Genomic DNA, 26,169 nt, shown 5'->3' with positions numbered 1-26,169 from the left:
GCTGTCCATCAATGCTCTGTGACCTCTGTGGCAGTGGAAACATGTTTTTCTCTCAATGTCTCAACCTGACCCGGATCATTACAGACCCAGGTCTCCAATGCACTACTCTGCTGATAGATGACTTCCAGCCGGTGAAATATATTACTCCCCAAAGTACAAGTGTTAATAGTGAAGTAAAGTACAGATACCACAAAAACAAGTTACAGTAAATAGTACTTCAAAGTATTTTTATTTAGTTACTTTACACCATTGTTAGAGAGGTACATAGTGAAAGAGAGGGAGAAAGAGACCGAGAGTAGAAATTAAAAGGGAGAGAACGAAAGAGATAATTTGTCTCGTTGCGGCTCGGTTTCAGACATTATCTCCAACTATGCTTCATATCAGCTTTGGTCTTTCTGTAGCTGCAATCCACGTAGGATCATCTGAGCTTTGCGTATCCACAAACTATGTCTGTCCCATACTGTAGTGTGTGGTCCTTCTGTAGCTCAGTTGGTAGAGCATGGCGCTTGTAACGCCAGGGTAGTGGGTTCGATCCCCGGGACCACCCATACGTAGAATGTATGCACACATGACTGTAAGTCGCTTTGGATAAAAGCGTCTGCTAAATGGCATATATTATTATATTATTATTATATTATTATAATAGAACCTTCCACTTTATTCCGTGTTTTGGAAAGATATCATTTTAAGCTGTGCTCCAAAGGATTTGTGGATAAGGAATTCTTATCACATGAATTGGATCATTCATTGTATTGCACCCATAACAAGTTATACAATACTAAAGGAGAATTTTCCATTAAACTCTCCTTTCCATTGAGAAACAAAATGTCCATTGTCAGTTGAACCATATGAGGCTAAGTGGAGGTGTATGTATCTCAAGGATGCGTATGAAAAACAGCATTCTGTGTCGCAGGTTGAGGTATAGTCTTGTCCTGGAGGCAGAACTGAGCGATTCCCACTAGATGTGCCAGCTGCAAAGTAAGATTGGGCTATATTGTAAAAAAAATGATGAAAATTCTGATTTGATGACTGTGCCAGCTGGTGACCACTCTGCAGAGCTGCCTCCAGAACATGGGTCTTCCCAATAAATGCTAACGTGCTTCTGTGTCAAATCTGTTTTGTTCGTTCTTTCTTGACTTTTACCTTTCCGTCATTCAGCTCCATGATGCAAAGCTATTTCATACATGCAGGGTTCACCCTAAACTTCACTCTTATCTCAATTATACATTGTGATAACACAGGTTTTCCATGTCCTATCCAGTTAAATGCTGAGAAACAGGCATGCCCAGGTTTCTTAGATAAGAGGAATAACAGCCAGGGAGGATTATAAACATAATGTTTATGGAAAAAATATTTCAGAGGGAATATGGGTCAAATGGACAAACACTCTTTGGCTCATTGGGGTGGCAGGTAGCCTAGTGTTTAAGAGCAATGGACCAGTAACTGAAAAGTCACTGGTTTGAATCCCTGAGCTGACTAGAAGACACAACCCTAAATGCTCTGGATAAGAGTGTCTGCTGAATGACTAAAATATACATTGTAAACTGTTCCAATTAGGTCATGGTTGGATTGGTTATTTTTTTAACCCTTATTTTACCAGGAAAGTTGACTGAGAACACATTCTCATTTACAGCAACGACCTGGGGAATAGTTACAGGGGAGAAGAGAGGGGATGAATGAGACAATTGAAAGCCCTTAACTCACTTTCATTGTCTAGAGAAATACTCTAATACTATCCCCGTAAAGCTGTTGTTCGGTAATAAGACATCAGATAAAATATTGATGAAAATGTTTAGTACATTGACTTTATGATCTTGTGCCTAGTTGAAGCTTTTCACTCAAAACACACAAAAAACTATGCAAAAAACCTATTTATGACAGCGAGGCAAACTATTTTGCTAGAAGTTTTGGGAGTTTGTCACTTTGTCAAAGTCGGACAGTAGAAGCAGGTGAAACCTTCCTCTCATCTCCCCAGGGCCTCTCCTTGACTCCCTAACTCTCTTCATCTAGTCTGTCCAAAGCCTGCTGGCACCTCCAGCCGACAGCATTAACACAGAGATTGCCAGTGATGTTTCCTTTCTCTCTCTCTCTCTCTCTCTCTCTCTCTCTCTCTCTCTCTCTCTCTCTCTCTCTCTCTCTCTCTCTCTCTCTCTCTCTCTCTCTCTCTCTCTCTCACTCTCACTCTCACTCTCACTCTCACTCTCTCTCACCGAGGCACCACACGGTTCTCTTATATTGCCAAAAGAGCAGAAACAAACAGAGATTTAACGTGGCCTTGCAGGGTCAACACAGTATTGCATAACGGTGTCCCCACCTAGCCTGATTACATTATTCCCATCAGTCACTTGACACTAAATGAACTGCAGCAATTTATGTTTTACAAGATTTCAACCTGGCTCACAGCACAGACATCCATAGTAATACATTACTCCTTGTGCTCCAGTCCGGACGGATTCAAAGTTAGAATAGCCCTGATAAATGGATCCACTTACTTCCCGTCGACCCATAGGGATTATAAATATTTAGTTTGGCTAATTCCTATGCAGTAGTAGGACTTGACAGCTCCAGCGGTATTAGCAAATGCTCTCTTAGTTCTTCATATGTTCAGCTGTCATGGGCTGTGTTCTTTCTCTGCTAGTCCAGTCATGGGCTGTGTTCTTTCAATGCTGGTCCCGTCATGGGCTCTGTTCTTTCTCTACTAGTCCTGTCATGGGCTGTGTTCTTTCTCTGCTAGTCCAGTCATGGGCTCTGTTCTTTCTCTGCTAGTCCCGTCATGGGCTGTGGTCTATGTCTGCTAGTCCTGTCATGGGCTGTGGTCTATCTCTGCCAGTCCTGTCATGGGCTGTGTTCTTTCTCTGCTAGTCCAGTCATGGCCTGTGTTCTTTCAATGCTGGTCCCGTCATGGGCTCTGTTCTTTCTCTACTAGTCCTGTCACGGGCTCTGTTCTTTCTCTACTAGTCCTGTCACGGGCTCTGTTGTTTCTCTACTAGTCCCGTCATGGGCTCTGTTCTTTCTCTACTAGTCCCGTCATGGGCTCTGTTCTTTCTCTACTAGTCCTGTCATGGGCTGTGTTCTTTCTCTGCTAGTCCAGTCATGGGCTCTGTTCTTTCTCTGCTAGTCCCGTCATGGGCTGTGGTCTATGTCTGCTAGTCCTGTCATGGGCTGTGGTCTATCTCTGCTAGTCCTGTCATGGGCTGTGTTCTTTCTCTGCTAGTCCAGTCATGGCCTGTGTTCTTTCAATGCTGGTCTAATCATGGGCTCTGTTCTTTCTCTACTAGTCCTATCACGGGCTCTGTTCTTTCTCTACTAGTCCTGTCACGGGCTCTGTTCTTTCTCTACTAGTCCTGTCATGGGCTGTGTTCTTTCTCTGCTAGTCCTGTCATGGGCTCTGTTCTTTCTCTACTAGTCCCGTCATGGGCTCTGTTCTTTCTCTACTAGTCCTGTCATGGGCTCTGTTCTTTCTCTGCTAGTCCTGTCATGGGCTGTGTTCTTTCTCTACTAGTCCCGTCATGGTCTGTGTTCTTTCTCTACTAGTTCTGTCATGGTCTGTGTTCTTTCTCTACTAGTCCCGTCATGGGCTCTGTTCTTTCTCTGCTGGTCCCGTCATGGGCTCTGTTCTTTCTCTACTAGTCCTGTCATGGGCTCTGTTCTTTCTCTACTAGTCCCGTCATGGGCTCTGTTCTTTCTCTACTAGTCCTGTCATGGGCTCTGTTCTTTCTCTACTAGTCCCGTCATGGGCTCTGTTCTTTCTCTACTAGTCCCGTCATGGGCTCTGTTCTTTCTCTACTAGTCCTGTCACGGGCACTGTTCGTTCTCTACTAGTCCTGTCATGGGCTCTGTTCTTTCTCTACTAGTCCTGTCATGGGCTCTGTTCTTTCTCTGCTAGTCCTGTCATGGGCTGTGTTCTTTCTCTACTAGTCCCGTCACGGGCTCTGTTCTTTCTCTACTAGTCCCGTCATGGGCTCTGTTCTTTCTCTACTAGTCCCGTCACGGGCTCTGTTCTTTCTCTACTAGTCCCGTCATGGGCTCTGTTCTTTCTCTACTAGTCCCGTCATGGGCTCTGTTCTTTCTCTACTAGTCCCGTCATGGGCTCTGTTCTTTCTCTACTAGTCCCGTCATGGGCTCTGTTCTTTCTCTACTAGTCCTGTCACGGGCACTGTTCGTTCTCTACTAGTCCTGTCATGGGCTCTGTTCTTTCTCTACTAGTCCTGTCATGGGCTCTGTTCTTTCTCTGCTAGTCCTGTCATGGGCTGTGTTCTTTCTCTACTAGTCCCGTCACGGGCTCTGTTCTTTCTCTACTAGTCCCGTCATGGGCTCTGTTCTTTCTCTACTAGTCCCGTCACGGGCTCTGTTCTTTCTCTACTAGTCCCGTCATGGGCTCTGTTCTTTCTCTACTAGTCCCGTCATGGGCTCTGTTCTTTCTCTACTAGTCCCGTCATGGGCTCTGTTCTTTCTCTACTAGTCCCGTCATGGGCTCTGTTCTTTCTCTACTAGTCCTGTCATGGGCTCTGTTCTTTCTCTGCTAGTCCTGTCATGGGCTGTGTTCTTTCTCTACTAGTCCCGTCATGGGCTCTGTTCTTTCTCTGCTGGTCCCGTCATGGGCTCTGTTCTTTCTCTACTAGTCCTGTCACGGGCTCTGTTGTTTCTCTACTAGTCCCGTCATGGGCTCTGTTCTTTCTCTACTAGTCCCGTCATGGGCTCTGTTCTTTCTCTACTAGTCCTGTCATGGGCTGTGTTCTTTCTCTGCTAGTCCAGTCATGGGCTCTGTTCTTTCTCTGCTAGTCCCGTCATGGGCTGTGGTCTATGTCTGCTAGTCCTGTCATGGGCTGTGGTCTATCTCTGCTAGTCCTGTCATGGGCTGTGTTCTTTCTCTGCTAGTCCAGTCATGGCCTGTGTTCTTTCAATGCTGGTCTAATCATGGGCTCTGTTCTTTCTCTACTAGTCCTATCACGGGCTCTGTTCTTTCTCTACTAGTCCTGTCACGGGCTCTGTTCTTTCTCTACTAGTCCTGTCATGGGCTGTGTTCTTTCTCTGCTAGTCCTGTCATGGGCTCTGTTCTTTCTCTACTAGTCCCGTCATGGGCTCTGTTCTTTCTCTACTAGTCCTGTCATGGGCTCTGTTCTTTCTCTGCTAGTCCTGTCATGGGCTGTGTTCTTTCTCTACTAGTCCCGTCATGGTCTGTGTTCTTTCTCTACTAGTTCTGTCATGGTCTGTGTTCTTTCTCTACTAGTCCCGTCATGGGCTCTGTTCTTTCTCTGCTGGTCCCGTCATGGGCTCTGTTCTTTCTCTACTAGTCCTGTCATGGGCTCTGTTCTTTCTCTACTAGTCCCGTCATGGGCTCTGTTCTTTCTCTACTAGTCCTGTCATGGGCTCTGATCTTTCTCTACTAGTCCCGTCATGGGCTCTGTTCTTTCTCTACTAGTCCCGTCATGGGCTCTGTTCTTTCTCTACTAGTCCTGTCACGGGCACTGTTCGTTCTCTACTAGTCCTGTCATGGGCTCTGTTCTTTCTCTACTAGTCCTGTCACGGGCTCTGTTCTTTCTCTGCTAGTCCCGTCATGGGCTGTGTTCTTTCTCTACTAGTCCCGTCATGGGCTCTGTTCTTTCTCTACTAGTCCCGTCACGGGCTCTGTTCTTTCTCTACTAGTCCCGTCATGGGCTCTGTTCTTTCTCTACTAGTCCCGTCATGGGCTCTGTTCTTTCTCTACTAGTCCCGTCATGGGCTCTGTTCTTTCTCTACTAGTCCCGTCATGGGCTCTGTTCTTTCTCTACTAGTCCTGTCATGGTCTCTCTTCTTTCTCTGCTAGTCCTGTCATGGGCTGTGTTCTTTCTCTACTAGTCCCGTCATGGGCTCTGTTCTTTCTCTGCTGGTCCCGTCATGGGCTCTGTTCTTTCTCTACTAGTCCTGTCATGGGCTCTGTTCTTTCTCTACTAGTCCCGTCATGGGCTCTGTTCTTTCTCTACTAGTCCCGTCATGGGCTCTGTTCTTTCTCTACTAGTCCTGTCACGGGCACTGTTCGTTCTCTACTAGTCCTGTCATGGGCTCTGTTCTTTCTCTACTAGTCCTGTCATGGGCTCTGTTCTTTCTCTGCTAGTCCTGTCATGGGCTGTGTTCTTTCTCTACTAGTCCCGTCATGGGCTCTGTTCTTTCTCTACTAGTCCTGTCATGGGCTCTGTTCTTTCTCTGCTAGTCCTGTCATGGGCTGTGTTCTTTCTCTACTAGTCCCGTCATGGGCTCTGTTCTTTCTCTGCTGGTCCCGTCATGGGCTCTGTTCTTTCTCTACTAGTCCTGTCACGGGCTCTGTTGTTTCTCTACTAGTCCCGTCATGGGCTCTGTTCTTTCTCTACTAGTCCCGTCATGGGCTCTGTTCTTTCTCTACTAGTCCTGTCATGGGCTGTGTTCTTTCTCTGCTAGTCCAGTCATGGGCTCTGTTCTTTCTCTGCTAGTCCCGTCATGGGCTGTGGTCTATGTCTGCTAGTCCTGTCATGGGCTGTGGTCTATCTCTGCTAGTCCTGTCATGGGCTGTGTTCTTTCTCTGCTAGTCCAGTCATGGCCTGTGTTCTTTCAATGCTGGTCTAATCATGGGCTCTGTTCTTTCTCTACTAGTCCTATCACGGGCTCTGTTCTTTCTCTACTAGTCCTGTCACGGGCTCTGTTCTTTCTCTACTAGTCCTGTCATGGGCTGTGTTCTTTCTCTGCTAGTCCTGTCATGGGCTCTGTTCTTTCTCTACTAGTCCCGTCATGGGCTCTGTTCTTTCTCTACTAGTCCTGTCATGGGCTCTGTTCTTTCTCTGCTAGTCCTGTCATGGGCTGTGTTCTTTCTCTACTAGTCCCGTCATGGTCTGTGTTCTTTCTCTACTAGTTCTGTCATGGTCTGTGTTCTTTCTCTACTAGTCCCGTCATGGGCTCTGTTCTTTCTCTGCTGGTCCCGTCATGGGCTCTGTTCTTTCTCTACTAGTCCTGTCATGGGCTCTGTTCTTTCTCTACTAGTCCCGTCATGGGCTCTGTTCTTTCTCTACAAGTCCTGTCATGGGCTCTGATCTTTCTCTACTAGTCCCGTCATGGGCTCTGTTCTTTCTCTACTAGTCCCGTCATGGGCTCTGTTCTTTCTCTACTAGTCCTGTCACGGGCACTGTTCGTTCTCTACTAGTCCTGTCATGGGCTCTGTTCTTTCTCTACTAGTCCTGTCACGGGCTCTGTTCTTTCTCTGCTAGTCCCGTCATGGGCTGTGTTCTTTCTCTACTAGTCCCGTCACGGGCTCTGTTCTTTCTCTACTAGTCCCGTCATGGGCTCTGTTCTTTCTCTACTAGTCCCGTCACGGGCTCTGTTCTTTCTCTACTAGTCCCGTCATGGGCTCTGTTCTTTCTCTACTAGTCCCGTCATGGGCTCTGTTCTTTCTCTACTAGTCCCGTCATGGGCTCTGTTCTTTCTCTACTAGTCCCGTCATGGGCTCTGTTCTTTCTCTACTAGTCCTGTCATGGTCTCTCTTCTTTCTCTGCTAGTCCTGTCATGGGCTGTGTTCTTTCTCTACTAGTCCCGTCATGGGCTCTGTTCTTTCTCTGCTGGTCCCGTCATGGGCTCTGTTCTTTCTCTACTAGTCCTGTCATGGGCTCTGTTCTTTCTCTACTAGTCCCGTCATGGGCTCTGTTCTTTCTCTACTAGTCCCGTCATGGGCTCTGTTCTTTCTCTACTAGTCCTGTCACGGGCACTGTTCGTTCTCTACTAGTCCTGTCATGGGCTCTGTTCTTTCTCTACTAGTCCTGTCATGGGCTCTGTTCTTTCTCTGCTAGTCCTGTCATGGGCTGTGTTCTTTCTCTACTAGTCCCGTCATGGGCTCTGTTCTTTCTCTACTAGTCCCGTCATGGGCTCTGTTCTTTCTCTACTAGTCCCGTCATGGGCTCTGTTCTTTCTCTACTAGTCCCGTCATGGGCTCTGTTCTTTCTCTACTAGTCCCGTCATGGGCTCTGTTCTTTCTCTACTAGTCCTGTCACGGGCTCTGTTCTTTCTCTACTAGTCCTGTCACGGGCTCTGTTGTTTCTCTACTAGTCCCGTCATGGGCTCTGTTCTTTCTCTACTAGTCCCGTCATGGGCTCAGTTCTTTCTCTACTAGTCCTGTCATGGGCTGTGTTCTTTCTCTGCTAGTCCAGTCATGGCCTCTGTTCTTTCTCTGCTAGTCCCGTCATGGGCTGTGGTCTATGTCTGCTAGTCCTGTCATGGGCTGTGGTCTATCTCTGCTAGTCCTGTCATGGGCTGTGTTCTTTCTCTGCTAGTCCAGTCATGGCCTGTGTTCTTTCAATGCTGGTCCAATCATGGGCTCTGTTCTTTCTCTACTAGTCCTGTCACGGGCTCTGTTCTTTCTCTACTAGTCCTGTCACGGGCTCTGTTCTTTCTCTACTAGTCCTGTCATGGGCTGTGTTCTTTCTCTGCTAGTCCTGTCATGGGCTCTGTTCTTTCTCTACTAGTCCCGTCATGGGCTCTGTTCTTTCTCTACTAGTCCTGTCATGGGCTCTGTTCTTTCTCTGCTAGTCCTGTCATGGGCTGTGTTCTTTCTCTACTAGTCCCGTCATGGTCTGTGTTCTTTCTCTACTAGTTCTGTCATGGTCTGTGTTCTTTCTCTACTAGTCCCGTCATGGGCTCTGTTCTTTCTCTGCTGGTCCCGTCATGGGCTCTGTTCTTTCTCTACTAGTCCTGTCATGGGCTCTGTTCTTTCTCTACTAGTCCCGTCATGGGCTCTGTTCTTTCTCTACTAGTCCTGTCATGGGCTCTGTTCTTTCTCTACTAGTCCCGTCATGGGCTCTGTTCTTTCTCTACTAGTCCCGTCATGGGCTCTGTTCTTTCTCTACTAGTCCTGTCACGGGCACTGTTCGTTCTCTACTAGTCCTGTCATGGGCTCTGTTCTTTCTCTACTAGTCCTGTCATGGGCTCTGTTCTTTCTCTGCTAGTCCTGTCATGGGCTATGTTCGTTCTCTACTAGTCCCGTCATGGGCTCTGTTCTTTCTCTACTAGTCCCGTCATGGGCTCTGTTCTTTCTCTACTAGTCCCGTCATGGGCTCTGTTCTTTCTCTACTAGTCCCGTCATGGGCTCTGTTCTTTCTCTACTAGTCCCGTCATGGGCTCTGTTCTTTCTCTACTAGTCCTGTCATGGGCTCTGTTCTTTCTCTACTAGTCCTGTCATGGGCTCTGTTCTTTCTCTACTAGTCCCGTCATGGGCTCTGTTCTTTCTCTACTAGTCCCGTCATGGGCTCTGTTCTTTCTCTACTAGTCCTGTCACGGGCACTGTTCGTTCTCTACTAGTCCTGTCATGGGCTCTGTTCTTTCTCTACTAGTCCTGTCATGGGCTCTGTTCTTTCTCTGCTAGTCCTGTCATGGGCTGTGTTCTTTCTCTACTAGTCCCGTCATGGGCTCTGTTCTTTCTCTACTAGTCCCGTCATGGGCTCTGTTCTTTCTCTACTAGTCCCGTCATGGGCTCTGTTCTTTCTCTACTAGTCCCGTCATGGGCTCTGTTCTTTCTCTACTAGTCCCGTCATGGGCTCTGTTCTTTCTCTACTAGTCCCGTCTTGGGCTCTGTTCTTTCTCTACTAGTCCTGTCACGGGCTCTGTTCTTTCTCTATTAGTCCTGTCACGGGCTCTGTTGTTTCTCTACTAGTCCCGTCATGGGCTCTGTTCTTTCTCTACTAGTCCCGTCATGGGCTCTGTTCTTTCTCTACTAGTCCTGTCATGGGCTGTGTTCTTTCTCTGCTAGTCCAGTCATGGGCTCTGTTCTTTCTCTGCTAGTCCCGTCATGGGCTGTGGTCTATGTCTGCTAGTCCTGTCATGGGCTGTGGTCTATCTCTGCTAGTCCTGTCATGGGCTGTGTTCTTTCTCTGCTAGTCCAGTCATGGCCTGTGTTCTTTCAATGCTGGTCCAATCATGGGCTCTGTTCTTTCTCTACTAGTCCTGTCACGGGCTCTGTTCTTTCTCTACTAGTCCTGTCACGGGCTCTGTTCTTTCTCTACTAGTCCTGTCATGGGCTGTGTTCTTTCTCTGCTAGTCCTGTCATGGGCTCTGTTCTTTCTCTACTAGTCCCGTCATGGGCTCTGTTCTTTCTCTACTAGTCCTGTCATGGGCTCTGTTCTTTCTCTGCTAGTCCTGTCATGGGCTGTGTTCTTTCTCTACTAGTCCCGTCATGGTCTGTGTTCTTTCTCTACTAGTTCTGTCATGGTCTGTGTTCTTTCTCTGCTGGTCCCGTCATGGGCTCTGTTCTTTCTCTACTAGTCCTGTCATGGGCTCTGTTCTTTCTCTACTAGTCCCGTCATGGGCTCTGTTCTTTCTCTACTAGTCCCGTCATGGGCTCTGTTCTTTCTCTACTAGTCCTGTCACGGGCACTGTTCGTTCTCTACTAGTCCTGTCATGGGCTCTGTTCTTTCTCTACTAGTCCTGTCATGGGCTCTGTTCTTTCTCTGCTAGTCCTGTCATGGGCTATGTTCTTTCTCTACTAGTCCCGTCATGGGCTCTGTTCTTTCTCTACTAGTCCCGTCATGGGCTCTGTTCTTTCTCTACTAGTCCCGTCATGGGCTCTGTTCTTTCTCTACTAGTCCCGTCATGGGCTCTGTTCTTTCTCTACTAGTCCCGTCATGGGCTCTGTTCTTTCTCTACTAGTCCTGTCATGGGCTCTGTTCTTTCTCTGCCAGTCCTGTCATGGGCTGTGTTCTTTCTCTACTAGTCCCGTCATGGGCTCTGTTCTTTCTCTGCTGGTCCCGTCATGGGCTGTGTTCTTTCTCTACTAGTCCCGTCATGGGCTCTGTTCTTTCTCTGCTGGTCCCGTCATGGGCTCTGTTCTTTCTCTACTAGTCCTGTCATGGGCTCTGTTCTTTCTCTACTAGTCCCGTCATGGGCTCTGTTCTTTCTCTGCTGGTCCTGTCATGGGCTCTGTTCTTTCTCTACTAGTCCCGTCATGGGCTCTGTTCTTTCTCTACTAGTCCCGTCATGGGCTGTGGTCTATGTCTGCTAGTCCTGTCATGGGCTGTGGTCTATCTCTGCTAGTCCTGTCATGGGCTGTGTTCTTTCTCTGCTAGTCCAGTCATGGCCTGTGTTCTTTCAATGCTGGTCCAATCATGGGCTCTGTTCTTTCTCTACTAGTCCTGTCACGGGCTCTGTTCTTTCTCTACTAGTCCTGTCACGGGCTCTGTTCTTTCTCTACTAGTCCTGTCATGGGCTGTGTTCTTTCTCTGCTAGTCCTGTCATGGGCTCTGTTCTTTCTCTACTAGTCCCGTCATGGGCTCTGTTCTTTCTCTACTAGTCCTGTCATGGGCTCTGTTCTTTCTCTGCTAGTCCTGTCATGGGCTGTGTTCTTTCTCTACTAGTCCCGTCATGGTCTGTGTTCTTTCTCTACTAGTTCTGTCATGGTCTGTGTTCTTTCTCTACTAGTCCCGTCATGGGCTCTGTTCTTTCTCTGCTGGTCCCGTCATGGGCTCTGTTCTTTCTCTACTAGTCCTGTCATGGGCTCTGTTCTTTCTCTACTAGTCCCGTCATGGGCTCTGTTCTTTCTCTACTAGTCCTGTCATGGGCTCTGTTCTTTCTCTACTAGTCCCGTCATGGGCTCTGTTCTTTCTCTACTAGTCCCGTCATGGGCTCTGTTCTTTCTCTACTAGTCCTGTCACGGGCACTGTTCTTTCTCTACTAGTCCTGTCATGGGCTCTGTTCTTTCTCTACTAGTCCTGTCATGGGCTCTGTTCTTTCTCTGCTAGTCCTGTCATGGGCTATGTTCTTTTTCTACTAGTCCCGTCATGGGCTCTGTTCTTTCTCTACTAGTCCCGTCATGGGCTCTGTTCTTTCTCTACTAGTCCCGTCATGGGCTCTGTTCTTTCTCTACTAGTCCCGTCATGGGCTGTGTTCTTTCTCTACTAGTCCCGTCATGGGCTCTGTTCTTTCTCTGCTGGTCCCGTCATGGGCTCTGTTCTTTCTCTACTAGTCCTGTCATGGGCTCTGTTCTTTCTCTACTAGTCCCGTCATGGGCTCTGTTCTTTCTCTGCTGGTCCTGTCATGGGCTCTGTTCTTTCTCTACTAGTCCCGTCATGGGCTCTGTTCTTTCTCTACTAGTCCCGTCATGGGCTCTGTTCTTTCTCTGCTGGTCCCGTCATGGGCTCTGTTCTTTCTCTACTAGTCCTGTCATGGGCTCTGTTCTTTCTCTACTAGTCCCGTCATGGGCTCTGTTCTTTCTCTACTAGTCCTGTCATGGGCTCTGTTCTTTCTCTACTACTCCCGTCATGGGCTCTGTTCTTTCTCTACTAGTCCCGTCATGGGCTCTGTTCTTTCTCTACTAGTCCTGTCACGGGCACTGTTCGTTCTCTACTAGTCCTGTCATGGGCTCTGTTCTTTCTCTACTAGTCCTGTCATGGGCTCTGTTCTTTCTCTGCTAGTCCTGTCATGGGCTGTGTTCTTTCCCTACTAGTCCCGTCATGGGCTCTGTTCTTTCTCTACTAGTCCCGTCATGGGCTCTGTTCTTTCTCTACTAGTCCCGTCATGGGCTCTGTTCTTTCTCTACTAGTCCCGTCATGGGCTCTGTTCTTTCTCTGCTGGTCCCGTCATGGGCTCTGTTCTTTCTCTACTAGTTCCGTCATGGGCTCTGTTCTTTCTCTACTAGTCCTGTCATGGGCTCTGTTCTTTCTCTACTAGTCCTGTCATGGGCTCTGTTCTTTCTCTACTAGTCCTGTCATGGGCTGTGGTCTATGTCTGCTAGTCCTGTCATGGGCTGTGGTCTATGTCTGCTAGTCCTGTCATGGGCTGTGGTCTATCTCTGCTAGTCCTGTCATGGGCTGTGGTCTATGTCTGCTAGTCCTGTCATGGGCTGTGGTCTATCTCTGCTAGTCCTGTCATGGGCTGTGGTCTATGTCTGCTAGTCCTGTCATGGGCTGTGGTCTATGTCTGCTAGTCCTGTCATGGGCTGTGGTCTATCTCTGCTAGTCCTGTCATGGGCTGTGGTCTATGTCTGCTAGTCCTGTCATGGGCTGTGGTCTATCTCTGCTAGTCCTGTCATGGGCTCTGTTCTTTCTCTACTAGTCCTGTCATGGGCTGTGGTCTATGTCTGCTAGTCCTGTCATGGGCTGTGGTCTATCTCTGCTAGTCCTGTCATGGGCTGTGGTCTATGTCTGCTAGTCCTGTCATGGGCTGTGGTCTATCTCTGCTAGTCCTGTCATGGGCTGTGGTCTATGTCTGCTAGTCCTGTCATGGGCTGTGGTCTATCTCTGCTAGTCCTGTCATGGGCTCTGTTCTTTCTCTACTAGTCCCGTCATGGGCTGTGGTCTATGTCTGCTAGTCCCGTCATGGGCTCTGTTCTTTCTCTACTAGTCCTGTCATGGGCTGTGTTCTTTCTCTACTAGTCCTGTCATGGGCTCTGTTCTTTCTCTGCTAGTCCTGTCATGGGCTCTGTTCTTTCTCTACTAGTCCCGTCATGGGCTGTGTTCTTTCTCTGCTAGTCCTGTCATGGGCTCTGTTCTTTCTCTACTAGTCCCGTCATGGGCTGTGGTCTATGTCTGCTAGTCCTGTCATGGGCTGTGGTCTATCTCTGCTAGTCCTGTCATGGGCTCTGTTCTTTCTCTACTAGTCCCATCATGGGCTGTGGTCTATGTCTGCTAGTCCCATCATGGGCTCTGTTCTTTCTCTACTAGTCCTGTCATGGGCTCTATTCTTTCTCTACTAGTCCTGTCATGGGCTGTGGTCTATCTCTGCTAGTCCTGTCATGGGCTGTGGTCTATGTCTGCTAGTCCTGTCATGGGCTGTGGTCTATCTCTGCTAGTCCTGTCATGGGCTGTGGTCTATGTCTGCTAGTCCTGTCATGGGCTGTGGTCTATGTCTGCTAGTCCTGTCATGGGCTGTGGTCTATGTCTGCTAGTCCTGTCATGGGCTCTGTTCTTTCTCTACTAGTCCTGTCATGGGCTCTGTTCTTTCTCTACTAGTCCTGTCATGGGCTGTGGTCTATGTCTGCTAGTCCTGTCATGGGCTGTGGTCTATCTCTGCTAGTCCTGTCATGGGCTGTGGTCTATGTCTGCTAGTCCTGTCATGGGCTGTGGTCTATCTCTGCTAGTCCTGTCATGGGCTGTGGTCTATGTCTGCTAGTCCTGTCATGGGCTGTGGTCTATCTCTGCTAGTCCTGTCATGGGCTCTGTTCTTTCTCTACTAGTCCCGTCATGGGCTGTGGTCTATGTCTGCTAGTCCCGTCATGGGCTCTGTTCTTTCTCTACTAGTCCTGTCATGGGCTGTGTTCTTTCTCTACTAGTCCTGTCATGGGCTCTGTTCTTTCTCTGCTAGTCCTGTCATGGGCTCTGTTCTTTCTCTACTAGTCCCGTCATGGGCTGTGTTCTTTCTCTGCTAGTCCTGTCATGGGCTCTGTTCTTTCTCTACTAGTCCCATCATGGGCTGTGGTCTATGTCTGCTAGTCCCATCATGGGCTCTGTTCTTTCTCTACTAGTCCCATCATGGGCTGTGGTCTATGTCTGCTAGTCCCATCATGGGCTCTGTTCTTTCTCTACTAGTCCTGTCATGGGCTCTATTCTTTCTCTACTAGTCCTGTCATGGGCTGTGGTCTATCTCTGCTAGTCCTGTCATGGGCTGTGGTCTATGTCTGCTAGTCCTGTCATGGGCTGTGGTCTATCTCTGCTAGTCCTGTCATGGGCTGTGGTCTATGTCTGCTAGTCCTGTCATGGGCTGTGGTCTATGTCTGCTAGTCCTGTCATGGGCTGTGGTCTATGTCTGCTAGTCCTGTCATGGGCTCTGTTCTTTCTCTACTAGTCCTGTCATGGGCTCTGTTCTTTCTCTACTAGTCCTGTCATGGGCTGTGGTCTATGTCTGCTAGTCCTGTCATGCGCTGTTGTCTATGTCTGCTAGTCCTGTCATGGGCTGTGGTCTATGTCTGCTAGTCCTGTCATGGGCTGTGGTCTATGTCTGCTAGTCCTGTCATGGGCTGTGGTCTATCTCTGCTAGTCCTGTCATGGGCTCTGTTCTTTCTCTACTAGTCCCGTCATGGGCTGTGGTCTATGTCTGCTAGTCCTGTCATGGGCTCTGTTCTTTCTCTACTAGTCCCGTCATGGGCTGTGGTCTATCTCTGCTAGTCCTGTCATGGGCTCTGTTCTTTCTCTACTAGTCCCGTCATGGGCTGTGGTCTATGTCTGCTAGTCCTGTCATGGGCTGTGGTCTATCTCTGCTAGTCCTGTCATGGGCTCTGTTCTTTCTCTACTAGTCCCGTCATGGGCTGTGGTCTATGTCTTCTAGTCCTGTCATGGGCTCTGTTCTTTCTCTACTAGTCCCGTCATGGGCTGTGGTCTATCTCTGCTAGTCCTGTCATGGGCTCTGTTCTTTCTCTACTAGTCCCGTCATGGGCTGTGGTCTATGTCTGCTAGTCCCGTCATGGGCTGTGGTCTATCTCTGCTAGTCCTGTCATGGGCTCTGTTCTTTCTCTACTAGTCCCGTCATGGGCTGTGGTCTATCTCTGCTAGTCCTGTCATGGGCTCTGTTCTTTCTCTACTAGTCCTGTCATGGGCTCTGTTCTTTCTCTGCTAGTCCTGTCATGGGCTCTGTTCTTTCTCTACTAGTCCCGTCATGGGCTCTGTTCTTTCTCTACTAGTCCTGTCATGGGCTCTGTTCTTTCTCTACTAGTCCTGTCATGGGCTCTGTTCTTTCTCTACTAGTCCTGTCATGGGCTGTGGTCTATGTCTGCTAGTCCTGTCATGCGCTGTGGTCTATGTCTGCTAGTCCTGTCATGGGCTGTGGTCTATGTCTGCTAGTCCTGTCATGGGCTGTGGTCTATGTCTGCTAGTCCTGTCATGGGCTGTGGTCTATCTCTGCTAGTCCTGTCATGGGCTCTGTTCTTTCTCTACTAGTCCCGTCATGGGCTGTGGTCTATGTCTGCTAGTCCTGTCATGGGCTCTGTTCTTTCTCTACTAGTCCCGTCATGGGCTGTGGTCTATCTCTGCTAGTCCTGTCATGGGCTCTGTTCTTTCTCTACTAGTCCCGTCATGGGCTGTGGTCTATGTCTGCTAGTCCTGTCATGGGCTGTGGTCTATCTCTGCTAGTCCTGTCATGTTCTTTCTCTACTAGTCCCGTCATGGGCTGTGGTCTATGTCTTCTAGTCCTGTCATGGGCTCTGTTCTTTCTCTACTAGTCCCGTCATGGGCTGTGGTCTATCTCTGCTAGTCCTGTCATGGGCTCTGTTCTTTCTCTACTAGTCCCGTCATGGGCTGTGGTCTATGTCTGCTAGTCCCGTCATGGGCTGTGGTCTATCTCTGCTAGTCCTGTCATGGGCTCTGTTCTTTCTCTACTAGTCCCGTCATGGGCTGTGGTCTATCTCTGCTAGTCCTGTCATGGGCTCTGTTCTTTCTCTACTAGTCCTGTCATGGGCTCTGTTCTTTCTCTGCTAGTCCTGTCATGGGCTCTGTTCTTTCTCTACTAGTCCCGTCATGGGCTCTGTTCTTTCTCTACTAGTCCTGTCATGGGCTCTGTTCTTTCTCTACTAGTCCTGTCATGGGCTCTGTTCTTTCTCTACTAGTCCTGTCATGGGCTCTGTTCTTTCTCTACTAGTCCTGTCATGGGCTCTGTTCTTTCTCTACTAGTCCCGTCATGGGCTCTGTTCTTTCTCTACTAGTCCTGTCATGGGCTCTGTTCTTTCTCTACTAGTCCTGTCATGGGCTCTGTTCTTTCTCTACTAGTCCTGTCATGGGCTCTGTTCTTTCTCTGCTAGTCCTGTCATGGGCTCTGTTCTTTCTCTACTAGTCCTGTCATGGCTCTGTTCTTTCTCTACTAGTCCCGTCATGGGCTCTGTTCTTTCTCTGCTAGTCCTGTCATGGGCTCTGTTCTTTCTCTACTAGTCCCGTCATGGGCTCTGTTCTTTCTCTACTAGTCCTGTCATGGGCTCTGTTCTTTCTCTACTAGTCCTGTCATGGGCTCTGTTCTTTCTCTACTAGTCCTGTCATGGGCTCTGTTCTTTCTCTACTAGTCCCGTCATGGGCTGTGGTCTATCTCTGCTAGTCCTGTCATGGGCTCTGTTCTTTCTCTGCTAGTCCTGTCATGGGCTCTGTTCTTTCTCTACTAGTCCCGTCATGGGCTGTGGTCTATCTCTGCTAGTCCTGTCATGGGCTCTGTTCTTTCTCTGCTAGTCCTGTCATGGGCTCTGTTCTTTCTCTACTAGTCCCGTCATGGGCTGTGGTCTATGTCTGCTAGTCCTGTCATGGGCTGTGGTCTATGTCTGCTAGTCCTGTCATGGGCTGTGGTCTATCTCTGCTAGTCCTGTCATGGGTTGTGGTCTAATTCTGCTAGTCCTGTCATGGGCTGTGGTTTATCTCTGCTAGTCCTGTCATGGGCTGTGGTCTATGTCTGCTAGTCCCGTCATGGGCTCTGTTCTTTCTCTACTAGTCCTGTCATGGGCTGTGGTCTATGTCTGCTAGTCCTGTCATGGGCTGTGGTCTATCTCTGCTAGTCCTGTCATGGGCTGTGGTCTATGTCTGCTAGTCCTGTCATGGGCTGTGGCCTATGTCTGCTAGTCCTGTCATGGGCTGTGGTCTATCTCTGCTAGTCCTGTCATGGGCTGTGGTCTATGTCTGCTAGTCCCGTCATGGGCTCTGTTCTTTCTCTACTAGTCCTGTCATGGGCTCTGTTCTTTCTCTACTAGTCCTGTCATGGGCTGTGGTCTATCTCTGCTAGTCCTGTCATGGGCTGTGGTCTATGTCTGCTAGTCCTGTCATGGGCTGTGGTCTATCTCTGCTAGTCCTGTCATGTGCTGTGGTCTATGTCTGCTAGTCCTGTCATGGGCTGTGGTCTATGTCTGCTAGTCCTGTCATGGGCTGTGGTCTATGTCTGCTAGTCCTGTCATGGGCTCTGTTCTTTCTCTACTAGTCCTGTCATGGGCTCTGTTCTTTCTCTACTAGTCCTGTCATGGGCTGTGGTCTATGTCTGCTAGTCCTGTCATGGGCTGTGGTCTATGTCTGCTAGTCCTGTCAGGGGCTGTGGTCTATCTCTGCTAGTCCTGTCATGGGCTCTGTTCTTTCTCTACTAGTCCCGTCATGGGCTGTGGTCTATGTCTGCTAGTCCTGTCATGGGCTGTGGTCTATGTCTGCTAGTCCTGTCATGGGCTGTGGTCTATCTCTGCTAGTCCTGTCATGGGTTGTGGTCTATGTCTGCTAGTCCTGTCATGGGCTGTGGTTTATCTCTGCTAGTCCTGTCATGGGCTGTGGTCTATGTCTGCTAGTCCTGTCATGGGCTGTGGTCTATGTCTGCTAGTCCTGTCAGGGGCTGTGGTCTATCTCTGCTAGTCCTGTCATGGGCTCTGTTCTTTCTCTACTAGTCCCGTCATGGGCTGTGGTCTATCTCTGCTAGTCCTGTCATGGGCTCTGTTCTTTCTCTACTAGTCCTGTCATGGGCTGTGGTCTATGTCTGCTAGTCCTGTCATGGGCTGTGGTCTATCTCTGCTAGTCCTGTCATGGGCTCTGTTCTTTCTCTACTAGTCCCGTCATGGGCTGTGGTCTATGTCTGCTAGTCCTGTCATGGGCTCTGTTCTTTCTCTACTAGTCCCGTCATGGGCTGTGGTCTATCTCTGTTAGTCCTGTCATGGGCTCTGTTCTTTCTCTACTAGTCCCGTCATGGGCTGTGGTCTATGTCTGCTAGTCCTGTCATGGGCTGTGGTCTATGTCTGCTAGTCCTGTCATGGGCTGTGGTCTATCTCTGCTAGTCCTGTCATGGGCTCTGTTCTTTCTCTACTAGTCCCGTCATGGGCTGTGGTCTATGTCAGCTAGTCCTGTCATGGGCTGTGGTCTATGTCTGCTAGTCCTGTCATGGGCTCTGTTCTTTCTCTACTAGTCCTGTCATGGGCTCTGTTCTTTCTCTGCTAGTCCTGTCATGGGCTCTGTTCTTTCTCTACTAGTCCCGTCATGGGCTCTGTTCTTTCTCTACTAGTCCCGTCATGGGCTGTGGTCTATCTCTGCTAGTCCTGTCATGGGCTCTGTTCTTTCTCTACTAGTCCTGTCATGGGCTGTGGTCTATGTCTGCTAGTCCTGTCATGGGCTGTGGTCTATCTCTGCTAGTCCTGTCATGGGCTCTGTTCTTTCTCTACTAGTCCCGTCATGGGCTGTGGTCTATGTCTGCTAGTCCTGTCATGGGCTCTGTTCTTTCTCTACTAGTCCCGTCATGGGCTGTGGTCTATCTCTGTTAGTCCTGTCATGGGCTCTGTTCTTTCTCTACTAGTCCCGTCATGGGCTGTGGTCTATGTCTGCTAGTCCTGTCATGGGCTGTGGTCTATGTCTGCTAGTCCTGTCATGGGCTGTGGTCTATCTCTGCTAGTCCTGTCATGGGCTCTGTTCTTTCTCTACTAGTCCCGTCATGGGCTGTGGTCTATGTCAGCTAGTCCTGTCATGGGCTGTGGTCTATGTCTGCTAGTCCTGTCATGGGCTCTGTTCTTTCTCTACTAGTCCTGTCATGGGCTCTGTTCTTTCTCTGCTAGTCCTGTCATGGGCTCTGTTCTTTCTCTACTAGTCCCGTCATGGGCTCTGTTCTTTCTCTACTAGTCCTGTCATGGGCTCTGTTCTTTCTCTGCTAGTCCTGTCATGGGCTCTGTTCTTTCTCTGCTATTCCTGTCATGGGCTCTGTTCTTTCTCTACTAGTCCCGTCATGGGCTGTGGTCTATGTCTGCTAGTCCCGTCATGGGCTCTGTTCTTTCTCTACTAGTCCTGTCATGGGCTCTGTTCTTTCTCTGCTAGTCCTGTCATGGGCTCTGTTCTTTCTCTACTAGTCCCGTCATGGGCTCTGTTCTTTCTCTACTAGTCCTGTCATGGGCTCTGTTCTTTCTCTGCTAGTCCTGTCATGGGCTCTGTTCTTTCTCTACTAGTCCCGTCATGGGCTGTGGTCTATGTCTGCTAGTCCCGTCATGGGCTCTGTTCTTTCTCTAGTAGTCCTGTCATGGGCTCTGTTCTTTCTCTACTAGTCCCGTCATGGGCTCTGTTCTATCTCTACTAGTCCCGTCATGGGCTGTGGTCTATGTCTGCTAGTCCTGTCATGGGCTGTGGTCTATCTCTGCTAGTCCTGTCATGGGCTCTGTTCTTTCTCTACTAGTCCCGTCATGGGCTCTGTTCTTTCTCTACTAGTCCTGTCATGGGCTCTGTTCTTTCTCTGCTAGTCCTGTCATGGGCTCTGTTCTTTCTCTACTAGTCCCGTCATGGGCTGTGGTCTATGTCTGCTAGTCCCGTCATGGGCTCTGTTCTTTCTCTACTAGTCCTGTCATGGGCTCTGTTCTTTCTCTACTAGTCCCGTCATGGGCTCTGTTCTTTCTCTACTAGTCCTGTCATGGGCTCTGTTCTTTCTCTGCTATTCCTGTCATGGGCTCTGTTCTTTCTCTACTAGTCCCGTCATGGGCTGTGGTCTATGTCTGCTAGTCCCGTCATGGGCTCTGTTCTTTCTCTACTAGTCCTGTCATGGGCTCTGTTCTTTCTCTGCTAGTCCTGTCATGGGCTCTGTTCTTTCTCTACTAGTCCCGTCATGGGCTCTGTTCTTTCTCTACTAGTCCTGTCATGGGCTCTGTTCTTTCTCTGCTAGTCCTGTCATGGGCTCTGTTCTTTCTCTACTAGTCCCGTCATGGGCTGTGGTCTATGTCTGCTAGTCCCGTCATGGGCTCTGTTCTTTCTCTAGTAGTCCTGTCATGGGCTCTGTTCTTTCTCTACTAGTCCCGTCATGGGCTCTGTTCTTTCTCTACTAGTCCCGTCATGGGCTGTGGTCTATGTCTGCTAGTCCTGTCATGGGCTGTGGTCTATCTCTGCTAGTCCTGTCATGGGCTCTGTTCTTTCTCTACTAGTCCCGTCATGGGCTCTGTTCTTTCTCTACTAGTCCTGTCATGGGCTCTGTTCTTTCTCTGCTAGTCCTGTCATGGGCTCTGTTCTTTCTCTACTAGTCCCGTCATGGGCTGTGGTCTATGTCTGCTAGTCCCGTCATGGGCTCTGTTCTTTCTCTACTAGTCCTGTCATGGGCTCTGTTCTTTCTCTACTAGTCCCGTCATGGGCTCTGTTCTTTCTCTACTAGTCCTGTCATGGGCTCTGTTCTTTCTCTACTAGTCCTGTCATGGGCTCTGTTCTTTCTCTACTAGTCCCGTCATGGGCTCTGTTCTTTCTCTACTAGTCCTGTCATGGGCTCTGTTCTTTCTTTACTAGTCCTGTCATGGGCTCTGTTCTTTCTCTACTAGTCCTGTCATGGGCTCTGTTCTTTCTCTACTAGTCCCGTCATGGGCTCTGTTCTTTCTCTGCTAGTCCTGTCATGGGCTCTGTTCTTTCTCTACTAGTCCCGTCATGGGCTGTGGTCTATGTCTGCTAGTCCCGTCATGGGCTCTGTTCTTTCTCTACTAGTCCCGTCATGGGCTGTGGTCTATGTCTGCTAGTCCTGTCATGGGCTGTGGTCTATGTCTGCTAGTCCTGTCATGGGCTGTGGTCTATCTCTGCTAGTCCTGTCATGGGTTGTGGTCTATGTCTGCTAGTCCTGTCATGGGCTGTGGTTTATCTCTGCTAGTCCTGTCATGGGCTGTGGTCTATGTCTGCTAGTCCTGTCATGGGCTGTGGTCTATGTCTGCTAGTCCTGTCAGGGGCTGTGGTCTATCTCTGCTAGTCCTGTCATGGGCTCTGTTCTTTCTCTACTAGTCCCGTCATGGGCTGTGGTCTATCTCTGCTAGTCCTGTCATGGGCTCTGTTCTTTCTCTACTAGTCCTGTCATGGGCTGTGGTCTATGTCTGCTAGTCCTGTCATGGGCTGTGGTCTATCTCTGCTAGTCCTGTCATGGGCTCTGTTCTTTCTCTACTAGTCCCGTCATGGGCTGTGGTCTATGTCTGCTAGTCCTGTCATGGGCTCTGTTCTTTCTCTACTAGTCCCGTCATGGGCTGTGGTCTATCTCTGTTAGTCCTGTCATGGGCTCTGTTCTTTCTCTACTAGTCCCGTCATGGGCTGTGGTCTATGTCTGCTAGTCCTGTCATGGGCTGTGGTCTATGTCTGCTAGTCCTGTCATGGGCTGTGGTCTATCTCTGCTAGTCCTGTCATGGGCTCTGTTCTTTCTCTACTAGTCCCGTCATGGGCTGTGGTCTATGTCTGCTAGTCCCGTCATGGGCTCTGTTCTTTCTCTACTAGTCCTGTCATGGGCTCTGTTCTTTCTCTGCTAGTCCTGTCATGGGCTCTGTTCTTTCTCTACTAGTCCCGTCATGGGCTCTGTTCTTTCTCTACTAGTCCTGTCATGGGCTCTGTTCTTTCTCTGCTAGTCCTGTCATGGGCTCTGTTCTTTCTCTACTAGTCCCGTCATGGGCTGTGGTCTATGTCTGCTAGTCCCGTCATGGGCTCTGTTCTTTCTCTAGTAGTCCTGTCATGGGCTCTGTTCTTTCTCTACTAGTCCCGTCATGGGCTCTGTTCTATCTCTACTAGTCCCGTCATGGGCTGTGGTCTATGTCTGCTAGTCCTGTCATGGGCTGTGGTCTATCTCTGCTAGTCCTGTCATGGGCTCTGTTCTTTCTCTACTAGTCCCGTCATGGGCTCTGTTCTTTCTCTACTAGTCCTGTCATGGGCTCTGTTCTTTCTCTGCTAGTCCTGTCATGGGCTCTGTTCTTTCTCTACTAGTCCCGTCATGGGCTGTGGTCTATGTCTGCTAGTCCCGTCATGGGCTCTGTTCTTTCTCTACTAGTCCTGTCATGGGCTCTGTTCTTTCTCTACTAGTCCCGTCATGGGCTCTGTTCTTTCTCTACTAGTCCTGTCATGGGCTCTGTTCTTTCTCTGCTATTCCTGTCATGGGCTCTGTTCTTTCTCTACTAGTCCCGTCATGGGCTGTGGTCTATGTCTGCTAGTCCCGTCATGGGCTCTGTTCTTTCTCTACTAGTCCTGTCATGGGCTCTGTTCTTTCTCTGCTAGTCCTGTCATGGGCTCTGTTCTTTCTCTACTAGTCCCGTCATGGGCTCTGTTCTTTCTCTACTAGTCCTGTCATGGGCTCTGTTCTTTCTCTGCTAGTCCTGTCATGGGCTCTGTTCTTTCTCTACTAGTCCCGTCATGGGCTGTGGTCTATGTCTGCTAGTCCCGTCATGGGCTCTGTTCTTTCTCTAGTAGTCCTGTCATGGGCTCTGTTCTTTCTCTACTAGTCCCGTCATGGGCTCTGTTCTTTCTCTACTAGTCCCGTCATGGGCTGTGGTCTATGTCTGCTAGTCCTGTCATGGGCTGTGGTCTATCTCTGCTAGTCCTGTCATGGGCTCTGTTCTTTCTCTACTAGTCCTGTCATGGGCTCTGTTCTTTCTCTACTAGTCCCGTCATGGGCTGTGGTCTATGTCTGCTAGTCCCGTCATGGGCTCTGTTCTTTCTCTACTAGTCCTGTCATGGGCTCTGTTCTTTCTCTACTAGTCCCGTCATGGGCTCTGTTCTTTCTCTACTAGTCCTGTCATGGGCTCTGTTCTTTCTCTGCTAGTCCTGTCATGGGCTCTGTTCTTTCTCTACTAGTCCCGTCATGGGCTCTGTTCTTTCTCTACTAGTCCTGTCATGGGCTCTGTTCTTTCTCTGCTAGTCCTGTCATGGGCTCTGTTCTTTCTCTGCTATTCCTGTCATGGGCTCTGTTCTTTCTCTACTAGTCCCGTCATGGGCTGTGGTCTATGTCTGCTAGTCCCGTCATGGGCTCTGTTCTTTCTCTACTAGTCCTGTCATGGGCTCTGTTCTTTCTCTGCTAGTCCTGTCATGGGCTCTGTTCTTTCTCTACTAGTCCCGTCATGGGCTCTGTTCTTTCTCTACTAGTCCTGTCATGGGCTCTGTTCTTTCTCTGCTAGTCCTGTCATGGGCTCTGTTCTTTCTCTACTAGTCCCGTCATGGGCTGTGGTCTATGTCTGCTAGTCCCGTCATGGGCTCTGTTCTTTCTCTAGTAGTCCTGTCATGGGCTCTGTTCTTTCTCTACTAGTCCCGTCATGGGCTCTGTTCTATCTCTACTAGTCCCGTCATGGGCTGTGGTCTATGTCTGCTAGTCCTGTCATGGGCTGTGGTCTATCTCTGCTAGTCCTGTCATGGGCTCTGTTCTTTCTCTACTAGTCCCGTCATGGGCTCTGTTCTTTCTCTACTAGTCCTGTCATGGGCTCTGTTCTTTCTCTGCTAGTCCTGTCATGGGCTCTGTTCTTTCTCTACTAGTCCCGTCATGGGCTGTGGTCTATGTCTGCTAGTCCCGTCATGGGCTCTGTTCTTTCTCTACTAGTCCTGTCATGGGCTCTGTTCTTTCTCTACTAGTCCCGTCATGGGCTCTGTTCTTTCTCTACTAGTCCTGTCATGGGCTCTGTTCTTTCTCTGCTATTCCTGTCATGGGCTCTGTTCTTTCTCTACTAGTCCCGTCATGGGCTGTGGTCTATGTCTGCTAGTCCCGTCATGGGCTCTCTTTCTCTACTAGTCCTGTCATGGGCTCTGTTCTTTCTCTGCTAGTCCTGTCATGGGCTCTGTTCTTTCTCTACTAGTCCCGTCATGGGCTCTGTTCTTTCTCTACTAGTCCTGTCATGGGCTCTGTTCTTTCTCTGCTAGTCCTGTCATGGGCTCTGTTCTTTCTCTACTAGTCCCGTCATGGGCTGTGGTCTATGTCTGCTAGTCCCGTCATGGGCTCTGTTCTTTCTCTAGTAGTCCTGTCATGGGCTCTGTTCTTTCTCTACTAGTCCCGTCATGGGCTCTGTTCTTTCTCTACTAGTCCCGTCATGGGCTGTGGTCTATGTCTGCTAGTCCTGTCATGGGCTGTGGTCTATCTCTGCTAGTCCTGTCATGGGCTCTGTTCTTTCTCTACTAGTCCCGTCATGGGCTCTGTTCTTTCTCTACTAGTCCTGTCATGGGCTCTGTTCTTTCTCTGCTAGTCCTGTCATGGGCTCTGTTCTTTCTCTACTAGTCCCGTCATGGGCTGTGGTCTATGTCTGCTAGTCCCGTCATGGGCTCTGTTCTTTCTCTACTAGTCCTGTCATGGGCTCTGTTCTTTCTCTACTAGTCCCGTCATGGGCTCTGTTCTTTCTCTACTAGTCCTGTCATGGGCTCTGTTCTTTCTCTACTAGTCCTGTCATGGGCTCTGTTCTTTCTCTACTAGTCCCGTCATGGGCTCTGTTCTTTCTCTACTAGTCCTGTCATGGGCTCTGTTCTTTCTCTGCTAGTCCTGTCATGGGCTCTGTTCTTTCTCTACTAGTCCCGTCATGGGCTGTGGTCTATGTCTGCTAGTCCCGTCATGGGCTCTGTTCTTTCTCTACTAGTCCTGTCATGGGCTCTGTTCTTTCTCTACTAGTCCCGTCATGGGCTCTGTTCTTTCTCTACTAGTCCCGTCATGGGCTGTGGTCTATGTCTGCTAGTCCTGTCATGGGCTGTGGTCTATCTCTGCTAGTCCTGTCATGGGCTCTGTTCTTTCTCTACTAGTCCTGTCATGGGCTCTGTTCTTTCTCTACTAGTCCTGTCATGGGCTCTGTTCTTTCTCTGCTAGTCCTGTCATGGGCTCTGTTCTTTCTCTACTAGTCCCGTCATGGGCTGTGGTCTATGTCTGCTAGTCCCGTCATGGGCTCTGTTTTTTCTCTACTAGTCCTGTCATGGGCTCTGTTATTTCTCTACTAGTCCTGTCATGGGCTCTGTTCTTTCTCTACTAGTCCTGTCATAGGCTCTGTTCTTTCTCTACTAGTCCCGTCATGGGCTCTGTTCTTTCTCTACTAGTCCTGTCATGGGCTCTGTTCTTTCTCTACTAGTCCTGTCATGGGCTCTGTTCTTTCTCTGCTAGTCCTGTCATGGGCTCTGTTCTTTCTCTACTAGTCCCGTCATGGGCTGTGGTCTATGACTGCTAGTCCCGTCATGGGCTCTCTTCTTTCTCTACTAGTCCTGTCATGGGCTCTGTTCTTTCTCTACTAGTCCCGTCATAGGCTGTGTTATTTTTCTGCTTGTTCCGTCATGGGCTCTGTTCTTTCTCTACTAGTCCCGTCATGGTCTGTGTTCTTTCTCTACTAGTCCTGTCATGGGCTCTGTTCTTTCTCTACTAGTCCCGTCATGGGCTGTGGTCTATGACTGCTAGTCCCGTCATGGGCTCTGTTCTTTCTCTACTAGTCCTGTCCTGGGCTGTGGTCTATGTCTGCTAGTCCTGTCATGGGCTGTGGTCTATGACTGCTAGTCCCGTCATGGGCTCTGTTCTTTCTCTACTAGTCCTGTCATGGGCTCTGTTCTT

This window comes from Oncorhynchus gorbuscha, linkage group LG02 (genome assembly GCF_021184085.1).
Source record: "Oncorhynchus gorbuscha isolate QuinsamMale2020 ecotype Even-year linkage group LG02, OgorEven_v1.0, whole genome shotgun sequence".
Taxonomy (NCBI): domain Eukaryota; kingdom Metazoa; phylum Chordata; class Actinopteri; order Salmoniformes; family Salmonidae; genus Oncorhynchus; species Oncorhynchus gorbuscha.
The sequence above is the reverse complement of the archived record's forward strand: the minus strand, read 5'-3'. Positions refer to the sequence as shown.